Here is a 7083-nt window from a genome sequence, read left to right as displayed (position 1 = left end):
CAACCCATATGTTTAAATGAAAAAACAGTGGACTGCTATATACAAAAGTGGTTTTCTGGGTTCTTGGATATAATAACTTTGAGGCTTACAATGGCTCTTATATCCTTAAGGCAGGAGAGAGCTGGGGCTGGGCATGTGTCAATTAAATCTAAAGCCACTGACAGACCATAGGGCTAGGCTAGAGCCAGTGGCTGAGAAGTTGGCCTCCTAAGTGAGGAGAATATCTAATTTGCTGACAGGAAAGCAAAAGCTCAGTGAACCAAGTGCACGCCAGACAGACCTTTTTCATACCTTTTATATGGCTGGTTTGAGTTAATGCCAGTGATTAGGATTTAGAACACAATACCCACCAAACTTCTTTATGAAATATTTAGCACAAAGATCTCTACATTACTAGAAAAAACTCAGGAAACTCTTAGCAATAGCTCCACAACATTAAAAACACTCAACCGGCTTTTAAAAAGTAGATTTATTACCACACATAATAAGTCCAGAGAGTAGAGCGGTTCCATCACGTCATCAAGACCCATGATAAATCTTTAAATATTTTGATTTTTTTGAACTTTGCACTCTGTCACTCTCAACATATGGGTCTCATACTTTGGCTGGTTCCCCTGCAGTGCCTCAAACTCTGTCCCCTGAGCAGAAAGCCGGGGCTGTATTTACCCAAGTGGCTCTGCCCTGCACTTTTCATAATTGTCTCACATTTAGGACAAAGCTGCAGGTAGAAACAGGGAGAAAAGAGCAGTTATATAAGTCCCTTGGTTTCACAGCTCCTCGAAGAAACAGAAAATCAATTACATGGTAGATCTACACTATACTGAATGCCAAGAGGGAACCATCACCAGCCCTCTATTATTGCTGCTCCTACATCTTGAACCAAAGCAGCATCCTGTTCTCAGACACTAAACTTGGGTTTGGAGACCTGAGTGTCTGGAGACACGATGTCTAAATAATAAAGCTTGGAGAATGTGGGCATCGATCCCACTACCTCTTGCATGCTAAGCAAGCGCTCTACCACTTGAGCTAATTCCCCACATCGGGGGAGCTTTATTTATCATTAGTGGGTGGCCTGGAACACAGGTGATTTCAGGGCCTTCAGCGGGAAAGCAGGGCTCTAAGAGCAGATCTTCTCATTGATGGGCCAGGGCAAGGCGCAGTGGCTACTTATTCTCTGCAAAGGAGGAGGAGAAAAGAGAACAAAGAGAAAGTCACAACAGGAAAACTTCACGCTGCCAAAATGTCAAGTTTAGAGTATTCCGGGAGAGAAAAATCCACGTCCCAGCAAAGGAGGACCTGCCTAGACCTGCCCAGGTAAAGCATCACAGATTTTTAAAACATGATTAAATACTTAAAAATGATTAAATGATTTTGTGTGTGTGTGTGTGTGTGTTTATATAAGTGGAACCAGAAACAATTGTACCTGTCTTGCTGCTATTTTTCCTCTTGTGGCCCAGTCATCTAGCTTTTCCCTTCTTCAGAGATCTTAGTCACTCTTCTTTTCCGTAGTCTCCTTTGTTGGTAAGAAACAGGGGCGGTGCTCAATTCCTGATAGTTCATCGAGTGACCAACTGAATGAATGAAGGAAGAAATAGCCTTCCAAGGTGTCTCCCGTTTATACTACTCTTACTGTGTATCTACACTTGCGTCTATAGGACTGGAGGCATTCACTCAACAAAAAACACAAACTGAACTTATATTCTTATCCTCCCTGTTTTTTCCTCAATTTTTTGTGCCATGAATTATACTAGGAGACTTAGGAAGTTTACTTGATGTAGTCTGACCGAATTTTGCCAAAATGCTATGTCTTAGTGTACACTTTATGCACTTTTTAGAAGTAACAGAGGCTCAGATAAGTGTTGTTTCTAAGATGCCAAAACTGCTAAGTGGGAAAGCCCGAATTGAGAAGCAGATAGTTTTAGATTTTAAATGTGATTTTTTTCCTCTGTACCAGCTCTTTTATTCTGCCCGTTCTTTTGCACTTTAGCCCGTTCATTCATATACCGAATACCTAATTCCAAACCTCCTCTTTACTTACTTTTTGGACTTAACTTCTTTTTTTGTTGTTGTTGTTTTGTTTTGTTTTGTTTTTTAGACAGAGTGTCGCTCTGTCGCCCAGGCTGCAAGTGCCCTGGTGAGATCTTGGCTCATGGCAACCTCTGTCTCCCAGGTTCAAGAAATTCTCCTGTCTCAGCCTCCTGAGTAGCTGGGACTACAGGTGCTTGCAACCATGCCCAGCTAAATTTTGTATTTTTAGTAGAGATGAGGTTTCACCATGTTGGCCAGGCTTGTCTCAAACTCCTGACCTCAGGTGATCTGCCCACCTCAGCCTCCCAAAGTGCTGTGATTGCAGGTGTGAGCTACCCCTCCCGGCCTGGGTTTAACTATTTTATTTTATTTTATTTTATTTTATTTTATTTTATTTTATTTTATTTTATGACAGGGTCTCACTTCGTTGTGCAGGCACCGGTGCTATCTCTGTTCACTGCAACCTCCGTCTCCTGGATTCAAGCGATCCTCCCACCTTAGCCTTCTGAGTAGCTGGAACTACAGATGCATACCACCATACCCGTCTAATTTGTGTATTTTTTGTAGAGACAGGGTTTCACTGTGTTGCCCACGCTGGTCTCAAACCCCTGGTGTCACGGGATCTGCCCATCTTGGCCTCTCAAAGTGCTGGGATTACAGAAAAGAGTCTGGCCTTGGGCTTACCTTTCAAGTCAACTTTGACTCATTGTCTTCCTTCAAATACCACATTCAGAGATTTGTCAAATAATGAACATTATTCTTGCACAACTCTTTTGAATCTATCAATTACTTTCCACTCATTTAGTACATATTCACTGGGGAGATGCTCTGTGCCAGACACTGTAGGTAATTCAGAGGAAGTACAGACACCCTAGGCCTCAAAACAAGACAAAATAAATATGGACGAAGGAAGATCCACCTCCAGATTCACCATTTTCAGTCTTTCTGTCATTTCCAGCTAAATAACTCCTTCAAAAAACGTCTCCAAATAACCAAATAACCCTTTCAAACTCTTTCAATAATAGCACTCTTCTATATGCTAGACTACTCTTAATTTCCTGGTTATAACATGATCTTACTTGTCTTTTAATTTTTGTCTTTGCCTTCTACCTAAATTTTTATTTTGCGTTATGAAGTTAATAGGTCCATTACTGGATGCTGTGGTTCAATTCTCCAATATGTTTACTGATTTGTTTTCTACTAAGTCTACCAACTACTGAGACAGGAGTGTTAGTGTAGGCAACTATAATTGGATTTTTCTGTTTTTACCTTGCATATCCAATTTTGTTTATGAGTTTTGAAGCTCTGTGTTCTCATATACACTTGGGACAATATTCCCCTGGAAAATTGACAATCTTAATTATTTAGCAGCCCTCATTATTCCTGAAAAGTTTCTCTGCTTTCAAATCTACTTTGTCTGATTTTATATATATACACCACAGCTGTCTTTGATTAGTGCTTGCATGCTGTATCTTTTCCCACTCTTTTCTTTCCATCTGCTATATAACTTTTATTCTTATATATAAGTGTATTGCAGGTGGCTTTCTTTAGTCAGCATATTTATTTTTAACACATTCTGAAGATCTCTAGTTTTTAATTAATGCATTCAGATTATTTACATGTAATGTCATTATAGATAAGTTTTTAGATAGGTCTATTATTTAATAATTTATTAGCCTTTTTTCCCTTTGTTTTAATTCATCTATGTTCCTCTTTCTTTTTTTTTTTTTTTTTTTTTTTTTTTTTGAGACGGAGTCTCGCTCTGTCCCCCAGGCTGGAGTGCAGTGGCGCGATCTCGGCTCACTGCAAGCTCCGCCTCCTGGGTTCATGCCATTCTCCTGCCTCAGCCTCTCCGAGTAGCTGGGACTACAGGCGCCCGCCACCACGCCCGGCTAATTTTTTTTTGTATTTTTAGTAGAGACGGGGTTTCACCGTGGTCTCGATCTCCTGACCTCGTGATCCGCCCGCCTCGGCCTCCCAAAGTGCTGGGATTACAAGCGTGAGCCACCGCGCCCGGCCCTATGTTCCTCTTTCTATCTTGTTTTGGTTTATTTAAATCTTGTTAGTAGGTGGTCTAGGGTTTACCATATACATATATAACCTTTCACATTATACTTAGAATCAATATTTTACCATTCAAATTGAATATAGAAACTTCATCAAGAGTTAGGCCCATTACACTTACTCTTTTATCTTATGTATGTAGTACATCTAGATACAATGACAACTGCTTCTGATAAAGTTACAGTTTTTGCTTTCAATCATCAAACATACCTTAAGGAACTCAAGGGAAGAATAATAGTCTATTATATCTACCCAGACATTTTCTATTTCTGCTTTTGTTCCTTCATTGATTATGTTCTAAGTTTCCTTCTGGGATCACTTTTCTTATCTCAAATCTTTGCTAATTCTTTTCCAGCATTCTTCCTAAGAATGAGAATGTATTGACTTACCTTCCAATGAGAATGTATTTATTTGCCTTTATGTCTGGAAGATATTTTTGCTCCACATAGCATTCTGGGTTGGCAGGTCTTTTTCTTTTGGTACTTACTGAATGTTATGACATTTTTTCTGGCCCTTATGGTTCCTGATGTGAAATCTGCAATCACTCATATGGTAGTTTCTCTTTCATTTCCCTTTGGCTGCTTTCAAAATTGTTTTGTATTTTCTTAGTTTTCAGCAGTTTGATTATGATATGTCTTGCTATGAGTTTCTTTGGGTTTCTCCTGATTGGCATTTACTGAACTTTAAAAATCTGTTTATATCTTTTGACAAATTTGAACCATTTTCAGCTATTAATTCTTCAAAGTTTTATCCCACAAAGACCTCTTTGTCCTCTTCTTTCCAGATTACAATAATGTGAATGTTGGATTTGTTATTTTTTATTTGTCCCTGAGCCTCTGTTCAGAGACAATAAAATCCTCCTTTCTCTCTATAGTTCAGATTATGTAGGTATTCTTGTTCTGTTTTCAAGTTCATTGACTTTTTCCTTAGTCTTCTGCATTCTGTTATGGAGATCATCCAATTAAGCTTTTTATTTCCCCTAAGAGTTTTGGTTAATACATTTTTTTAATTCTTCAGTTTAAATTGGTGTTTATATATTCGAAGTATTTGGTGAGACTTTCCAACTTTCCATTCACTTCACGAATGTTATCCCCTGATTCTAGGAGCATTGTTATAATATCTGCTTTAATGTATGTGTCAGATGATTTTGACATCTGTGTCCTCTCAGTATTGTTATTCGAGGATTCTCTTTGCCATGTAAATTAAGATCTGCCTGTTTTCCACGTACTGAATATTTTGGGGTTGTAACCTGGACTTCTTTGGAATATGTGATGAGACACTGTGTCTTGTTGAAATCTTAAGGATAATATTGCTATTTTTGTTTTTCTAGGCACACAATTGCCTTGTATTCACGTTCCAAGTACCAACCAGCCTTCCATCTGTTGTTGTTTCAAAGATAACTCTATTTGAAAGCTTTGACACTGCTGTTCAGAGATCTCCAAAGTGTGTGCAACCCAGTGGTCCGTGAGGACTGGAAAGTGGGCCATTGCGCAGTTCAGCTCTCAGGCTCTTTTTAGGTGAGTTGTTTGGGATTAGAGCCACTTATTCACAGCTGGGAGGTGTGTCCACAAGCTCATCAACAACTCTATGGATTTGCTTTCTACAGTATCTGTCCAGGCACATTCTAGTTACTTGACACATCCTGGTTTCAGTCCCCTCACCAGAAAGCCAGGACTATATTTACTCAGGTGGCTCTGTCCTGCACTTTTCACAATTGTCTCACATTTAGGACCAAGCTGCAGGCAGAAACAGGGAGAAAAGAGCAATTTTATATGTCCCTTGGTTTCACAGCTCCTTAAAGAAACAGCAAATGAATTACACAGTAGATCTACACTATACTCAATGCCGGGAGGCAGCTGTCACCAGTCCTGTATTGTTGTTGCTCCTATGTCTTGAACCAAAGCAGTATCTTGCTCTCAGACACTGATTCAGGTTTGGATACCTAAATAATAAAGCTTGGAGAATGTGGGCATCGATCCCACTACCTCTTGCATGCTAAGCAAGCGCTCTACCACTTGAGCTAATTCCCCACATCGGGGAAGCTTTGTTTATCCTTAGTGGGTGGCCTGGAACACAAGTGATTTCAGGGCCTTCAGCAGGAAAACAGGGCTCTATTAAGAGCAGATCTTCTCATTGACAGCCCAGGGCAAGGAGCAGTGGCTACTCATTCTCTGCAAGGAAGGAGGAAAAAAGGGAAGAAGGAGAAAAAGTCACAAAGGGAAAACTCATGCTGCCAAAATGTCAAGTTTAGGGTATTCCGGAACAGAAAAAGGCACGTTCCAGCAAAGAAGGACCTACCTAGACCTGTCCAGCTAAAGAGTCACTGATTTTTAAAAAATAATTAAATAATTAAAAATAATTAAATGATTGTGTGTGTGTGTGTTGTGTGTGTTGTGTGTGTGTGTGTGTTTATAAAAGTGGGATGGCATTATCACTTGTTCCTTGTAGCTGAGACTCTCTGGGGCTTGTGAGATGGTCCAGATTTCTGGAAGGCACAAAAGGTTGTGAGATGGTCCGGATTTGTGATAGACACAAAAGGGATTCTGAATTAATTTCTGATGAATGAATCCACTCATTTATTTGTGTTTGTTATGTGAATGAATGTTACAGGAATGACCTGGTGTGGAGAAAACAGATGGTGAGACTGTGCTAGGGTAAAACAAGAGCTCATGTGTTTTTGTTTTTGTTTTTTTAATTTAGAAAAAAATCTGCTTTTCATATCTGGTTTTCCTACTTAAAGCTATGTGATTTGAGGAAAATGATTTAACTCCTCTGAGCTTTAGTGTCATCTACAAAATTTGGATAATGATACTGAGGGAAGCTGAAAAGCCATATCAACCAACTTATACAAAAAATAATAAACATTCACTTCCATTTCTAATGCATGGTGCTGAAAAAGTCCTTGTATGTGGAATATTGTTCACCTTTAAGGAATCTGCTCTCAAGAGCAGATGAGGGACTTTTTTAGTGCAGTTCTGTTGTCACTGGCTG

General features: G+C 39.5%; 2 non-coding genes across 2 annotated transcripts; both read right to left on the bottom strand.

Annotated features, from left to right (window-relative positions):
* Nucleotides 1-963: 963 nt before the first annotated feature.
* Nucleotides 964-1036, bottom strand: TRNAA-AGC (transfer RNA alanine (anticodon AGC)). The gene has a single exon. It is a non-coding gene; the product is annotated as a tRNA-Ala (tRNA).
* Nucleotides 1037-6049: 5013 nt separating this feature from the next.
* Nucleotides 6050-6122, bottom strand: TRNAA-AGC (transfer RNA alanine (anticodon AGC)). The gene has a single exon. It is a non-coding gene; the product is annotated as a tRNA-Ala (tRNA).
* Between the last annotated feature and the right edge of the window lie 961 nt (nucleotides 6123-7083).

The sequence above is a fragment of the Hylobates moloch genome, unplaced genomic scaffold (genome assembly GCF_009828535.3).
Source record: "Hylobates moloch isolate HMO894 unplaced genomic scaffold, HMol_V3 SCAFFOLD_20, whole genome shotgun sequence".
In the NCBI taxonomy this organism is placed as follows: domain Eukaryota; kingdom Metazoa; phylum Chordata; class Mammalia; order Primates; family Hylobatidae; genus Hylobates; species Hylobates moloch.
This window is presented reverse-complemented; position numbering and strand designations above follow the sequence as displayed.